The sequence below is a fragment of the Choloepus didactylus genome, chromosome 3, assembly GCF_015220235.1.
Source record: "Choloepus didactylus isolate mChoDid1 chromosome 3, mChoDid1.pri, whole genome shotgun sequence".
In the NCBI taxonomy this organism is placed as follows: domain Eukaryota; kingdom Metazoa; phylum Chordata; class Mammalia; order Pilosa; family Megalonychidae; genus Choloepus; species Choloepus didactylus.
The window spans coordinates 27,986,121-28,002,352 of NC_051309.1; positions in this window are offsets into that span (position 1 = coordinate 27,986,121).

Consider the following 16,232-nt stretch of genomic DNA (forward strand, 5'->3'; position numbering starts at 1 on the left):
TCCTTCAAAAGCCTCCTAGTAACACTCAAGATGTATATCTGCTCCCAAAAAAGAAAAATGGCAAGACATTTTAAAAGGGGAGATTGAGGGGAGAAAAGGAAGCCCCAAACAACAATGGATGACTATTCCAAAGGTTGCCTGTGACCTTTAAACTGAAGGGAAGACCTGGCATGGGGCCTTGGGAATGGAAGGGAGGGGGAGAGAAGGGTGCACTTATTGTCAGTTACCCAGGTATTGCCATCTAACCTCGAATATTTCAGCGATTGCCCCCACTCTTTCTGCCGCCCAGGGGCCATGCCTTCTTCATTTCTCATCTTACTAATTTCAGCAGCCTGGCTGAACCCAGTCTCACCCCCTCACATCCTCTGTCAGTGAGCTTTGCTCCATATGTGAGAAATTTTGGAATGAACATTTCCTTTACCCCCCCTTCTCTGGATTTTTTTTTTCCTGATTAGAGAAATTTGGGAGAATCCAACATCTTCTGGGTTTGTATAGAAAAAGTACCTGGCCTCCCATTCTCTTGCCCTCTGTATTAATTGTCTTGCCAAAACTGGGTTGCTAAACAAGCTGCAATCTCCCATGGGTGTGGCTGGAACCACATCCAGGTCTCCCACAGGTGGGTCTCAAGGTTTGGATGTGGAATAGAGGGGGAAGCACAATTTTCACCTCAGGGTTATAGCAGGATGGCATTCAGTGCAAGTCACAGAAAACACAGCTAGACACTGGCTTAGGTACCTGGGGATTTATGTTTTTATGTTCTTCATATGTTTGGAAGCCCAGAGGAAAACGGTCCAGGCTTACTATAGGTGGCTCTGTAGTATTGTGCCGGTTTGAATGTATTATGTCCCCCAGAAAAAGCCATATTCTTTGATGCAATCTTGTGGGGCAGACATAATAGTGGGGATTAAGTTGGAACGTTTGAATTAGGTTGTTTGCATGGAGATGCGCCCCATCCAACTGTGGAGGATAACTGATGGGATATTTCTGTGGAGGCGTGGCCCCACCCATTTGGGGTGGGCCTTGATCAGTGGAGCCATATAAATGAGCTGGCTCAAGGAGAGGAAAGGGAGTGCAGCTGGGAGTGATGTTTTGAAGAGAAGCAAGCTTGCTAGAAAGGAACGTCCTGGGAGAAAGTCGTTTTGAGGCCGGAGCTTTGGAGCAGACGCCAGCTGCCTTCCTAGCTAACAGAGGTTTTCCGGACACCACTGGCCGTCCTCCAGTGAAGGTACCCGATTGCTGAGGTGTTACTTTGGATGCTTTGTGGCCTTAAGACTGTAACTGTGTAGCGAAATAAACCCCCGTTTTATAAAGGCCTGTCCATCTCTGGTGTTTTGTATTCTGCAGCATTAGCAAACTAAGACAGATTTTTGGGCTCCTGCACTCTGTCCACTTATCCATCTTCATTGCCTCCTGGCCCAAGATAACTCTGCCCTCCCCCTGTTGTCAGCATTACATGCCAGGCAGAAAGAAGGGGCAAAAGCAAAATGGTGAGATACCTCTTATAAAGAGCTGTTCAGGAGGCTTTGCCCACAAATCTCCGTTTTTGCTCGTTGATCAGAAGTATGCCACATAGCTGTCCTCGGCAAGAGAAACTGGGAAATAAAATGGATATGCTTTTATTTATTTATTTTTTCTGTCTGCTGCTGCTCTCAAAAATAATTGGGGTACTGCTGCTAAGAAAGAGGTGGGGGGAAGAGTGGATTCTGAGTAAGGAATTAGATATTTCAGCCACAGGGACAAGCTGAATTCTCATGTCTAGCTTACCTGGGGACTGTTTTCTGGTGTGTGTGTGTGTGTGTGTGTGTGTGTGTGTGTCTGTCTGTCTGTCTGTCTGTCTGTCTGTAGGTAGGGGAGTCATTGGACACTTGTCTGACCTTGAAATAAATTTTAAAATATTTGCATGCCTACAATGTGCCAGGAGTTGTTCTAGGGACTGAACATAGAGTAGTAGACAAAGCAGACAGAAGTACCACCCTCACAGAGCTTGCATTCTACTGGGGGAGACAAACAAAATTAGTGAGATGTGTAAGATGTTAGATGAAGGGGATAGGGAGTGCCCAGTGGCGGTGGAGATGATGGGTTGCAATTTTAAGTTGGGAGGTCGAGAAAGACCTACATTAAGAAGATGGCATTTGAATAATGACATGAAGGAAGAGAAGGAAGGGTCATGCAGATACCTGGAAAAGAATATCTAAGCTGAGGGATCAGCAGGTACAAAGCCCCTGAGATTTTTCTTTGCATTTCTGATGTATGTTCATTTTGTAGATTGTCAATATTTTTAATCTTAATTTCTTCTTGTGGGCATTGGTACAGTTTTGCTACCTTTAGAAGAGTAACTCTGTAGGGGTACCTGGTGCTTTCCTCCCCCTTTAGAAAAAACAAGGTGCCTGAATATGCATTTTGATAAATGGGTAAGTGACTTTTTGCACTCCTCTCCTCCTCCTAATTGCATTTCCTTATTCTTTGGCAGACTATGTGCTATGGTAATAATGGAAATGGACTTCAGAGTCTAATAGCTAAGTATGAGCTATGACATTTCCTACCTGTGATATTGAGCAAGTAACTTATTCTTCCAGAACCTTTTCCTCATCCATGAAATAGGGATGTTGTGATGGTTAGGTTCATGTGTCAACTTGGCCAGATGATGGTGTCCAGGTGTTGGGTCAAGCAAGCACTGGCCTAACCATTACAGCAACAACATTTGTGGCTGGTTAATAAACCAGAAGGCTGGTTTATTAAATCATCAGTCAATTGGCTGCAGCTGTGTCTGATTACATCAATAAACGGCATGTCTTCCAAAATGAGAGAATTCAATCAGCTGGACTTAATCCAATCAGTTGAAGACTTTTAAGGGAGAGAGAGGATCTTCACTTTTTCTTCAGCTAGCCAATGTCTCCTGAGGTGTTCATCAAGCACCTTCATCAGAGTTGCCAATTTGCTGCCTGCTCTACAGAATTTGGAGTTGGCATCCCCACAGTCGCATGAGACACTTTTATAAAATCTTATATTTACAGATATCTCTTGTTGGTTCTGTTTCCCTCGAGAATCCCAGTACAGATGCTGATGCCTTTCTCATGATTGTCGTGAGTATGAACTGAGCTGATGCTTGTGATGAGCCTAGCACACTGCTCAGTCCCTGTCAGGTATCTTTATAATGCCAGTGTCCCCCTTCTCCACTTGCCCATAATCTTCAGCCTCTGGGCCACACAGAATATCAGCGGTAGCTCAAGTGCTGACCCTAGGAGAAAAGTACTCCTTAATCCTTACTGTGGGGGAGAGCTGAGCATCACATTTATATATTTTCAGTGGAGTCTTATTTACCAGCTCTTGGGGATGGAATCCTCATTCCTATGGGTGTGAACCCGTTTGTAAATAGTATCTTCGAATACATTAAGGTGATTCAGGGTGTGGACTCATTTGTGAAAAAGGGTCTTCCAGGATCCTGTTTAGGTGTGGTCAACTGAACTAGGGTGGGTTTGAACCCATACTACTGGAGGACTTTATAAAGAGAAGCCAGGAGTTCAAAAAGCCGCAGACTGAGGACATCGCCATGTGACAGAGGACGGCCATCACCAGAACCCTACTGACCGTGGGAGAAAGGATGGCCTTGCTGACATCTCAATTGTGCTCTTTTAGCCTCCTAAACCATAAGTCAATAAATGCGTGTTGTTTCAGCCACCCCACTGTGTGGTGTTTGTCATAGCAGCCCTGGTGAACTAAGGCACCAACCTACCCCTGCACACCACCCCAAAGTCATTTAAGAGGTTGAGTGGAGAGTCTTAATTACTTGAATGACAGACACCTCTTTGGCCATAGCTGCCTCCCTTCCAGTGTGCTGGCTCCTTTGCTCCCACTCCTTGTCATGGGTCTTAGTCTCTTGCTACCACCCATCTTCTCTATGTCCATCATCACACCCTGGCTTTCCTTCCTGTGCTCTCTGGTCTGGATTCCACAACACATCCCTGCAATCACCTGAGCTTTTCTCCCACCCACACTTTATTTCCCACCATGGATTAGCATAGCCAACTGCCTTTTCGGCTCTGACCCCCCCAGGTTGTTCCAAATTGGCTCCCTTTCCCATTTCTATCAGTGAGTATTCAAATCCTTATCATCTCTTCAAGTCACCTACCACCATCAAACCCTCACTGCCAGTAGCAGGTGACTTACCTGGTAGGAAGGCCTTCAACTTCTTGCCCCTTAACTCACAAAATTGTCTACGTGTGCAGCCATCCTTTCCTCCTTTCTTGACTCTCAGAGGAAAAGCTGGTTATTTTCCTAACCAAAGTCATCCAGTCACTTTTATTTAGAATTCTTTCTCTCCTACCTTTTCTGGATTTTGACTCAATTGTCTCTTTTTTTTTTACTGTATCTTTAACATGTCTCTTTCCATGGTATTTTTTCTCATAATGAAATAGGCTCAAATTTTTATTATCTTAAAAGAAAAAAAAACAAAACTCCAGTAATGACCTTCCTTAACTCTCCTAGTTTTCACGTCTTACCCAAACATCTAAGATAGAGTTATTTTTCTTTTTAAGTGAGCTGTGTCAAAGATTTTTTGAACTCAGAATGGTGACAATAATTCATTGAAAATTTAAAAGATTGGGTGTATAAAGTCACTGAAAGTATACTGGAATATGATTGTTAAATCACATACAAAATAAATCATTACCTTTGAGTTATAATATTTTGATTTGTATCTCTATAGGGACAAATTTCATTTTCATTCTCTTTGAATAAAATATATTCCTATCAGTAATATATATATGTAAATTTCCTTGGAGTATGGTCAGCAAGTCCAGTGCCTTATGGTGTGTGATGACTGATTTCATGTGTCAACTTGGCTAGGTTATGATATCCAGTTATTTGGCCAAACACTGGCCTATTTTTTCTGTGATGATATTTTGTATATTGGATTTACATCTACAATCAGCAAAGGAACTTGCCCTCAGTAATGTGGATATTCTCCTCATCCAATCAGTTGGAGTCCTTAAAAATCAGAACTGTGGATTTCAGAGGTCAGAAGAAGAAATTCTGCCTCCACTTCAACATTGGCTTTTGCAGGAATTTCCAACCAGCCAATCTCCCCTGGGGAATCTGGACTAAGGGTTTTAATATTGGAGAATATTGATATTTAATATTCCAGCATGTGACCAGCCTATACGGAGCTTGGACTAGCCAGGCTGCACAGTCGCATGAGCCCTTATAATAAATCTCTCTCTATATCCAGTTGGTTCTGTTTCTCTAGAGAACCTCAACTAATACATAGTATTAAGCAACTTCTAATGACAAAGAATTAACCTTTGTTTAGAGGACTTACAGGAAATTGGGAATCTAGTATTTTGTATTTGCCATAGGCTCTATTATTCCAGAGTTTTGATTTCTCTTATGTGTTCTTATGTTCTAGGGTTAGAAAACCAAACCCAAGAAATTCATTTCTGCCAATTTTGCCTGGAGTACCAGTAAATGTGGATGAATTTATGTTTCCTTGAGGGTCCCCAACTCTCTAAGCTCCTGGTCTACCGGGAAATTATTATCTCCAGCACTTAAAAGTCTAGGACCCCAAAGCCATAAAGAACAGGTGGCAGAACAGTCTTCCAGGAGGGCCCTATGAGTCTTGGCACCACATATGAAGTATAACCCATGTCCCCCAATGGGGAGCTTGTCATACCTGATTATGAGATTTATTTTCATATAACACTAAGTATGGTTTTGGTTGCACAATTGATTTTGCTAATCATATCCTGTTTTTGTTGTTGTTTTTTTAAGAACAAACTTTTATTGACTCCTTGAAAACATTACTTGGATTTAAAAAGAAAAAAGACTTAGTAAAATGTATTTTTCCCTAAATTTGGGGGCTTTGTCAAGAATAAAACACTATTTAAATAACTTTTCATTTCAGCTTTCAAAAGCATAATCTACAACTGGGGTCAGAAAATGTCTTCTGCAGAGGGCCAAATGTTTTCATTTTGGTGGGCCATGGGGTCTTTGCCACAAAATTCATGCTGAAATCTGCCATTGTTGCAGGGAAGCAACAATAGACAAAGTGTACACAAATGGCCATGGCTGGATTTGGTGTATCATGCATGGCTAGACTTGACCCATGGTGAGATGAATTTGGCTCATGGACCATTGTTTGCTGAACCGTGGTTTAAAATAAAGGTTAGGCATAGGTCAAGAAGAAAAAGGGTTGCATTATATGCCCATAAGAAAATAAAAAATTATAAGTAATACCAACAATATTCCAAAATAAATTGATGAACAGAGTGAAGAGCAGTGGTAATTTTATTATAGAAATCAACCATATTAGGATGAAGAAGAGGAAAATAATCCACAAGGGCATAGTGAATATTTTATAAGATTTATATCAATGCATGCCCTGAGGGTAAGAACCTATTACAGAAATTAGGACATTGACAACTCTCTGGAAGCATTCCGAAAATGTACAGTCTCTGAGAAAAAAGGAATCTAGGTATAGTAGTTTGAAGCTGTTATGTACTCCAGAAAAGGCCATGTTCTTTTAATCCATTCCTGTGGGTGCAGACCTGTTGTGGGTGGGACCTTTTGGTTAGGTTATTTCAATTGAGATGTGAACCACCTTATTCAAGGCAGATCTTAATCCCCTTACTGGAGTCCTTTATAAGAGATGAAATTAAGAAAAGCTCATAGAGAAAAGCCCCAGAGAAGCTAAGAGAGGACCCATAGAAGCTCAGAGAGAGGAAGCCACTGGAACTAGAAGTTGAAAGCAATTAAACTGAGCAAAGGAACAGTGGTCATTGGTCATGTGCCTTCCCACATGACAGAGGTGTTCCAGATGCCAGCAGCCTGTCTTCAGAGTCCAGGTATCATCCTGTCGATGCCTTGAGTTGGACATTTTCATGGCTTAAGAGCTGTATAATTGTAAACTAATAAATCCCCATTGTAAAGGCTAACCTATTTCTGGTATATTGCATTTCAGCAGCTTTAGCAAACCAAAACACCAGGGAAGGTTGAGCCTCTCCTTTCACTTGCCAACTTTTTCCATTTTGTTCTCTGTTCTAGTTTGCTAATGCTGCCAGAATGCAAAACACCAGAGACGGATAGGCTTTTATATAAGGGGATTTATTTGGTTACACAGTTACAGTCTTAAGGCCATAAAGTGTCTATCAACAACGGGTACCTTCACTGGAAAATGGTCAATGGTGTCCAGAAAACCTCTGTTAGCTGGGAAGGCATGTGGCTGGCATCTGCTCCAAAGTTTTGGTTTAAAAATGGCTTTCTTCCAAGACATTCCTCTCTAGGCTGCAGTTCCTCAAGAATGTCACTCTTGGTTGCACTTGGGGTATTTGTCCTCTCTTAGCTTCTCTGGAGCAAGAGTCTACTTTCAACCATTGCCTTCAAACCGTCTCTCATCTGCAGCTCCTGCACTTTCTTCAAAATGTCACTGTCAGCTGCACTGAGTTCCTTCTGTTTCCCAGCCATTTATATGGCTCCACTAATCAAGGCCCACCCTGAATGGGTGGGGCCACACCTCCATGGAAATATCTCAACAGAGTTATCACCTACAGTTGGGTGGGGTGCACTTCCATGCAAACAACCCAATTCAAATGTTCCAACTTAATCCCCACCAATACGTCTGCCCCACAAGACTTGCAAACATGGCTTTTTCTGGGGGACATAATACATTCAAACCAGCACACTCTGATCTTCATTTTTTCTCTTGATTCAATCCTTTGCCCTCTTCTCTTATCAACTTTGTGTTTTCTCTGATAAATTTTTATCTCTCTTGAGTTAATGTCATGCCATATACTAACTATTTTTTTATAAATCTTGCCCAACCCTCACTATCTGCTCCTTGGGTATCTGCACCTGTAGGTCTCAGAGTCACTGAAAACTTAGCCCTTTTAAGTGGAACTTATTGAGACTTACATTTCTGGCCCTAATGGAGTGACTGATCTAGACTGACCCTCCTGCCATACACAAATACAAAATGGGTCAATACATTTGAGGAGATTAGTTTCAGGCATTGAGGAGGTAATGCCAGACTGAGTGAGAAAGGAAACATATGAGGTGAGCTCCACAATTGTCCCAGATTTCTTTCTAGGGACACATTTAGTACTGTAGTTAAAGGCAGTGGTGCATAGGGGTTTGTTACAAGTCCTTAACCAAGGGCTGGGCTTCACTTACACAGGGTGAGATTATATAAGGCTTAGCCCAGAGAGTGGCTTCTGATGGACTAGGGGCAGAATGTAGATGCTAGGGATTGTAAAGTGCTGTGAGACATTGGTGTTCTGACCCATCCAAAGTTTAATGTCCTCAATAAACACTTCAGGTGTTCAGTTGAGACCCAGTAAAGGGCAGATATTAGGAGTAAGGACCATGTCCTAGAGCAGGGTTTGCAAAACTGTGGCCAAATACGGCTTTCAGCCTATTTTTGTATAGCCAATGAGCTAAGAATGGGCTTTACATTTTAAAGAAGGGTTGTTTTAAGGGAGAAGGAGGAGGTAGAGGAACAGCAGAAGGAGAATAATAGATGACAGAAGCTATATATGGCTCATAATGCCCAAAATATTTGCCATCTGGACCTTTACAGAAAATTTATACCAACCTCTACAATAGAATAAAGGCTATATCCTGGGACTAAGAACACAACAACAACAACAACAACAACAAAAAGGAAATAGACTCACCCTCACAAGAAATAAAGCCAAGTGAGATTATGAAAATTTGCCAGAACTTAATTTATTTGCAGAATAAAATAAACTTCTTTAAAGAAACATCCTAATCCAGACTCACAATGGATTATCCACAATACCCAGCATACAAAAAAAATTAGTAGATATGTAAGACATTAGTATTATGTTACCTATAATCAAAGGAATAAAAAGTCAATAGAAATATATTTTTATATAATCCAGATACTGGGTTATAGAGTAGGACTTTAAAACTGCCATTATTAATGTTCCAGTTTGCTAAATCTGCAGGAAATGCCAAATGCCACAAACAGATTGGCTTTTATAAAGGAGGTTTATTAGGTTAAAAATTTACAGTTCTAAGGCCACTGAAGTGTCCAAACTAAGGCATCAACAAGAAGATACCTTCACTGAAGAATGGCCGATGGTGTCCAGAACACCTTTGTTAGCTGTGAAGGCACATGGCTAGTGTCTTCTGGTCCTTTGCTCCTGGGTTGCATTGCTTTCAGCTTCTGATTCCAGTGACTTTCTCTTTAAGCATCTGTGGTTCTCACTTAGCTTCTCTGAGGCAAACTCTGGGCTTCATCTCTTGGCTTAGCATCTCCAAAAGTCTTTCTGTCTGCATTTCCAAGTGTCTGGGTCTCTGTTGGCTCTGAGCACTCTCTCTCTCCCTGAGGACTCCAGTAAAGTAATTAAGACCCGTCTTCAATGGATGGGGTCATATCTCCATGAAAATAGTCTAATCAAAATGTCCTCACCCACAGTAGGACTGCCCCCACAAGATTGGATTAAAAGAACATGGCATTTTGTGGGGTACATAACAGATACAAAACAGCAAAATAAATAAGTTCAGGGACTAAAAGGAGTAAATAATAGGGGGAATAAGGGATATAGGATGTTTTGGGTGTTCTTTTTAATTTTTATTCTTATTTTTATTTATTTATTTTTTTGGAGGAATGAAAATGTTCAAAAATTGATTGTGGTGATGAATGCACAACTATGTGATGATACTGTGAACCACTGACTGTACACTTCGGATGATTATCTGGTATGTCAATATATCTCAATAAAATTGCATTAAAAACCTTAATGCTTGGTTAAATCAAAGCATGTCATGGAAGATTATATACAGTATGATTCAATTTACATAAAGGTCAAATCCAGGCAAAACTACAAATGGATATATATGTTGCATAAGAATTTTTAATAGGGAAGGATTGGGAAGTAATGTGCCAGTGTCTTTTCTAGTAGCCTTTTGTGTGCTTTATCAAGTAGCAAATGAAAAGACCGGGTGCAAACAACAGTTGGCTCCCAGACCTGCAAAGAGCAGCTTCCTGCAGATTGTTGTCATCAGTGCTCTAGGATGTGGGTGATCCTAGGAAGCTAAGCTTCTGAAAGCCAGTATTGACCTACCTTCTAACTGCATCTCTTCTCAGATGCATAAAATTGTGTATTGTACCAGCTAATGAATGTTTAAATTTAAAGAAAAAGATGGTCATAATAAATGAACAAACGGGAAACCTCAGTGGAGAAATAGTCACTATAGAAGGAACCAAGAGTGGGAATTCTAAACTGAAATGAAAATTTCTAAAACTGAGGTGGAAATGAAAACTTCGCTGGATGGGCTTAGTGGCAGATTGAAGCCTTCAAAAGAAAAGGTCAGAGAATTTGAAGAGAGATAGATAGAAGTTATCCAATCTGAAAAAGAGAGACAAAAAAGAGAAAAACTTTGAACGGAGCCTCTGTGATCTATGGGAGAGTAATAAGCGATCCCATCTGTACGTAACTGGAGTCCTGGGATGGGAGAAGAGAGAATGGGCAGAAAAATATTTGAGGAAGCAAATGAAGTGAAAACTCATAGAATTAAAGCAAAAATTAGACAAATCCACAGTTTTAATTGGATACTTTAATACTCATTTCTCATAAATTGATGAAACAAGAAGACAAAAAAAAAAAATCAGTAAAAAACAGAAGGGAAAGTTGAAGCGGGATGTCTACCCTTCACCTACCTCAGCAGCTTTTGCCCTTACTCCCCTGTTTCATCCACACATGTGGAATGTCCTTCCTTCCTCCCTGCGCTTATCAAAAGGATGTGGAGTCCACTAAATAAATTGTGAAACATATGGTTCTCTTTGTTCTGCGATATATCAACCTGCAATTATTTAACCGAGAGGGAAAAATCAGAACAATAAGCACCCTGGTTAGCTGAAGCAAGGCAATTGCAACATCTCAATATACCTGGCATTTTGCTAGCTCCTTTAAAACCATATTTACTCAATAGAGACACATGCAGGGATTTGCATCATATTATACAATATTTTTTTTACTCTCTTTTAGTTATTTGATATTGGACCATAGTTAGGTGTACTTTTTTCTCTTGGTAATTGTGATTATTTGAAAACAATATTGGAACAAAAGCACCTGTTGTCCTTTTTAACAGTTTCTATCTTTGGCAAGTTTTTCTGTGCTTTCTTCTCTTTCTTTTCTCCTCCATTGTGTCTTCCATCAGCTGGTTCACGGTTCCTTGGGGCAGACTTCTCAGGTGAAACCAGGGTTAGGAGAAAGGACTAGCCTAACATGTGGATGATTCAGCATTACGGACACTTTTACTTTTGTGTTAAGGTGGGGAAATAGCTTATGGCATTTGCAAGTAGAAGATTGCTCACATTTTCATAAGTCCTATGTCACAGAAGTCTATGAATAGGTTGGATAGGGTTGCATAGCTAAAGCTACTGTTATGTTAGGGTCTTGCCTTCTCACTTGACTTGATTGGTGTTTTAGGGCATGGCACAAAAATCTCACTGTATGAATTTCCAAGCTGCTGACAAACCCCTCAATTCTCCACACCTTTCTGGTTTTATCAGTGTCCTCCCACACTGTTCTTTCCTCCATGGCTGCCATTTGAGCCAAATATGGCCCTCAACCACCTTTCATTCAGACCAGACAGTTATTTTTTTTTAAAAAAGTTGCCAAATTAAAATATCTGGAGATTTCACTCACAAATAATATTTTTAGTTTCTCGAAAAACAAGGACGGCAAAGAAGACTGAGCAATGCTGAGCCTGGGCCTGTTCATTCATTCAGCCCTCTCTTCTTGATCAACAAACACCCCCAAACCCACCCCTTCTCACCTCCCCTCCTCTCCTGCCCAATATCACAAGGTTCAGGGAGCTGAAAAAAGCTGCATGAGCTGTCATCATTTAGAAATCCAAGTCTCCTTTCCTCATCATTATCTTTTTATACCAGTAATCACCTTCATTTTGCTTATTTGATTTACATCTCTGGAACATAGCAATCCAAAAGAGAGGGAGAGACGAGGGGGTGGGGGGTTGGGGGGGAGAGAGGCAACTGTGAAAGAGGAGACTGTGGTTTCTTTTCTTTTCCTCTAGATGGCAGTATTGCACTGGTATGATCTTAGTCTGTTCCCATTCCAGTGGCCTATGAAATGTTAATTATAAAATTTTTCAGTGGGAATAATTTTTGTTTCTAAATTTATTGCAGTATTTTTTCAATAATGTGACATTTATCAGTAAGCAGATAGAGTCCATAAGCTTCGATTTTTAAAAGAACAAGACGACAATTTTTTTTTCCCCATCCTTGAAGCTTCCTGAGTAGATTAGGAAAAAGAACACATTGCAATGCATACTTGTCATGATTGTGTGGGTTGTTCATTTAGAGTTTGCATGTGCACATGCATTAAGCTGCCACATCTGCAGTGAAAGCTGGAAAAATAGTCTCTTCTCTGTAAAGTTGGAAACAACCAAAATTTCTCATCTAGGGCAATTTCTTTACTTTGTTTTGTGGATAATGGATGTAATGCACAAATACAGGAGGCAAGGGAGCAAAAAATAGTCTGTGTTACAAGGCGGGAGACTCTTGGAGATCTACAAAGACATAAGCAGACAAATGTGAGTGAGGTATTAGCCACATACACAAACACTGCAAATGCTGTGAAAAGGAATTTGTTTGTGTTAATTGGATTAATGGTTTGAGAACAAATCCATTTCAGAGCAGTCAATTAAATATTTCATTTTGAGTTATTTTGTGTAATTTGCTTGGGTATGCGACAGACAAGTACTGTGAATTCAATTTTATCTTCAAGCACAGTCCACTAATATTTCACCGATTTAAGTCTTTGGCTTTGACGTTTCGGGTTTTGAAAGTGCCTTCTCAGTATTGGCTAATCCACTTGGCAGCTGAGTACAAAACAGGGATTTTGCAGTTCCCTTTTGTAAAAAGCCTGGTCAATTAAATCTTGGACCTCTAAGGAGGATTTACGCCGCCTTGTTCCCATTACCTCGATGACATCCAAAATGTCTGAGTTGGAAGAACTGCAGTGAGAGTGTCTCCCACCCGGTGTTCCTGTGGTGCCTCATCCCTGACAGACGGCTGACTCTCCAGTTCCTGCGCCAGCTCGCCAGGGATGGAAAGGTGGTGGGTGGCAGCTTGTCAACCTGATGGTGGCCCCGCTGAGGGACAGAGCTGCAGTTGGGACGTTCTTCCTGGCCCTGAGCCCAGGGGACAGCAGCGTGAGGAGCCCTCGTCACACACGTGAGCAGAGCTCAGCTTGGAGCTGTGCAGTCTCTTGTGATCAGCTTGGGTCCTTCTAGACATAGCTCCTGAGGCGTTACTATGATTTCATTAGAAGTGGCCCCTGAGATAACTCCTGCCTTCCCAAACTAATCCAAACAGCTTAACAGGGTGCAAATTCCTCCAGGACCTGGCCCTGTCCTTCTGAGAAAGACAGGATTACTTCTAATGGGCACTGACTACTCTCCCCTCTTGAGTTTGATGCCCCAAATCTTAGATCCAGATGATTTTTTTTTCTAACCATTGTTCCACTACTGGCATACCCCTCTTTCTATATCCTGTCTGGAGTTTGGTTTCTGATTCAAGTTTGACAGCAGTGATTTTTTTAAAAATTTTGTCAGAAACCTTTGCTCTCAGCATCTTTCCACCAGCGTCAGCTGGGTCCTGTTCTGAAAGTAGGAGAAGTAGCCCGATCTCCTCCCCTCCGCCCCCACCCTGGTCCGGCAGGTATCCCGCCTCATGCTGCTCTGGGACTGGCCCCCCAGCTGCCCCCCCAATGCCTTTCCTGACTCTCCCCCATCCCCAGCACTTGTATCTTTCTGTTTATTTTAATTGTTTTTCAGTCTGCAAATTTTTATTGAGATATATTCACATATCATAGATTCCATCCAAAGTATACAGTGTCTCAGTGTCATCACCTAGTTGTGCAATCATCATCACACTCAATTTTAGACCATTTCCATTGTTCCAAAAAGAAAAATATCAGCTAGACATAAAAAAAGAAAACCTAAAATACCCCATATCCCTTATCCCACCACCCCCATTATTGACCTGTAACATCTGCACGGCACACCTGCCACCATAGATGACAGAACTTTAAGACATTACTGTAAACCATAGCCCATAGCCTGCAACAGGTAATTTCCCCCATAAACCAGTCTATTATTAACTCTTTGTACAAGTGCCTTACATTCGTACTAGTTCATGCAAGAACTTATTTATACTGGAGTGTTAATTGGTGACATACCTGACTCTAAACAACTCCTTTTAACCAAATTCACCTGAGAGACAACACTATCACTCATAATCCCAATAACAAGTTACCCTTACCTCCATCCATTTCCAAACATTTAAGTTTTCAACCTCATTAAATACTCTGTACATAGCATCTTGCCTGTTTTTGAGCAAACTCTGCCCTTCTGCATCTTTCAGGGTCCAGGTTAAGACTGTAGCTCTTTCATCAAGTCTTTCTGGACCCACTTCTGTCTCCACAACAGAATTTCCCTTTCCTATGAAGGCCTCTAGTAACTTGCTCCATATTGATAGCAGTAATGTGAAAGATTATCCAAACAGGTATGGGCCCTGACTATCTTTTTGTCCAGGTTCCCAGAGGCTCTAATCTCTGAGTAGATAGACTCTGAGTTACAGCAAAAAAATATATACACTTTCTCTGGGGCATTTAAAATTCTGACAACTTTTCTAGTTTCAAGAAGAATTTGAAGACAGGTCACCTTTTTACACAGCATATATTTTCAACACAATAGCCTTTGGCTGATGGGGTATTGTTATAGGAAGCAAGAGGTCTGAACTTCTACCTTGGGATATATCATCTGGCCTCAGGCCTGGAAGTCCTGTGTTAAACCCAGCTCTCCTGTCAAAATGCTCATAGTGCAACTAACAGAATTTTCAAAGACTGACAGACTTAAGGAAACAGAAGGGGAAGAGCAGGCTGAGACTGGGCTGGTGGGAAGATGCCCTGAGTTTAGACTTAGAGATTCTTAAGGGAAGAACGGAAGTTTTCTGGAAGATGAAATGAAGGAGACATTTCAAGTAGAAAGAATAGTCTGTAAAAGACAAGGAAATAGGAAACAGCTAACTATTGATATTCTTTTTTGACTTCCAGACTCAACTAAATTCCTGCCTTCTTCAGAAAGCTTTCCAATAATCTCAAATAACAGTGATGTTCAATATTGCTGCCTGTTTTAGTTTGGTAAAGCTGATGAAATGCAATATACCAGAAATGGGTTGGCTTTTACAATGGGGATTTATTAATTTACAAGTTTACAATTCTGAGGCTGTGAAAAATGTTCAGCTGAAGACGTCATCAGATGCTATCTGGATCCTCTGTCACATGGCGATTTTGCACATGGCCAGTGTTTGCTGGTCCTTCTCTCCTGGGTTTCGTTGCTTCAGCTTCTGGCTTCAGTAGCTTCCTTTCTGAGCTTGGCTTCTGCCTGTTTTCTTCTGTCTTTTATCCTCTTATAAAGGACTCTGTAAGAGGATTAAGACCCACGCTAGGGCACTCCTCAACTGAAATAACCTAATCAAAGGGTCCCACCCACAACAGGTCTACACCTGCAGGAATGGGTTAAGAGAACATGATCTGTTCTGGGGTATATACAGCTTCAAACCAGCACACTGCCTGTCACAAGTATCTCATTCTTCCTGAGTGAGGCTGGAAGCCTCTGGAAACCAGTTGCATCTTGTTCTGTATCTGGTCCAGTCCCTGGGACTGTGCTTGGCAACTACTCAGAGAACAAGACCCTGGAGGGGGAGTCCAGGATGAACGTAATAAAAATTTCCAGGTTGCCAGCTTCTTACCAATTCTGCAATGAAGTCTTCCTCCATAGAATGTAAAAGGAGAAAAAAAAAATGCTCAAGTTTCTCTAGGTGGAAAACAAAAGGAATTTTGTTTAAATATGACTCTGCTTTCTCAAGATGTAAAGTGTTGTTTTTTTGCAAAATGGGATTTTAAATATTTGATCAGTTTTTGAGAATGCTGCCTGGCGTCAAATCCGAATTGTTGGGTCCAGTTCAAAGGCCTGCATAAATATTTTTAAATGAGAGCCATATAAAAGAGTCTAGTTTCTCTGTTTTGAGGTTTAACTTTATTCACACATAAATCTTCAGAAGAGTTGTTCTTCTCGACTTTACATTCTCCAGACGCTAATGCTGGCCTTTTTATGGACCAGAAATCTATCCGATTTGTATTCCTCCAGTATCTACAACAATAAAGCCACCCTTATTACAGAAT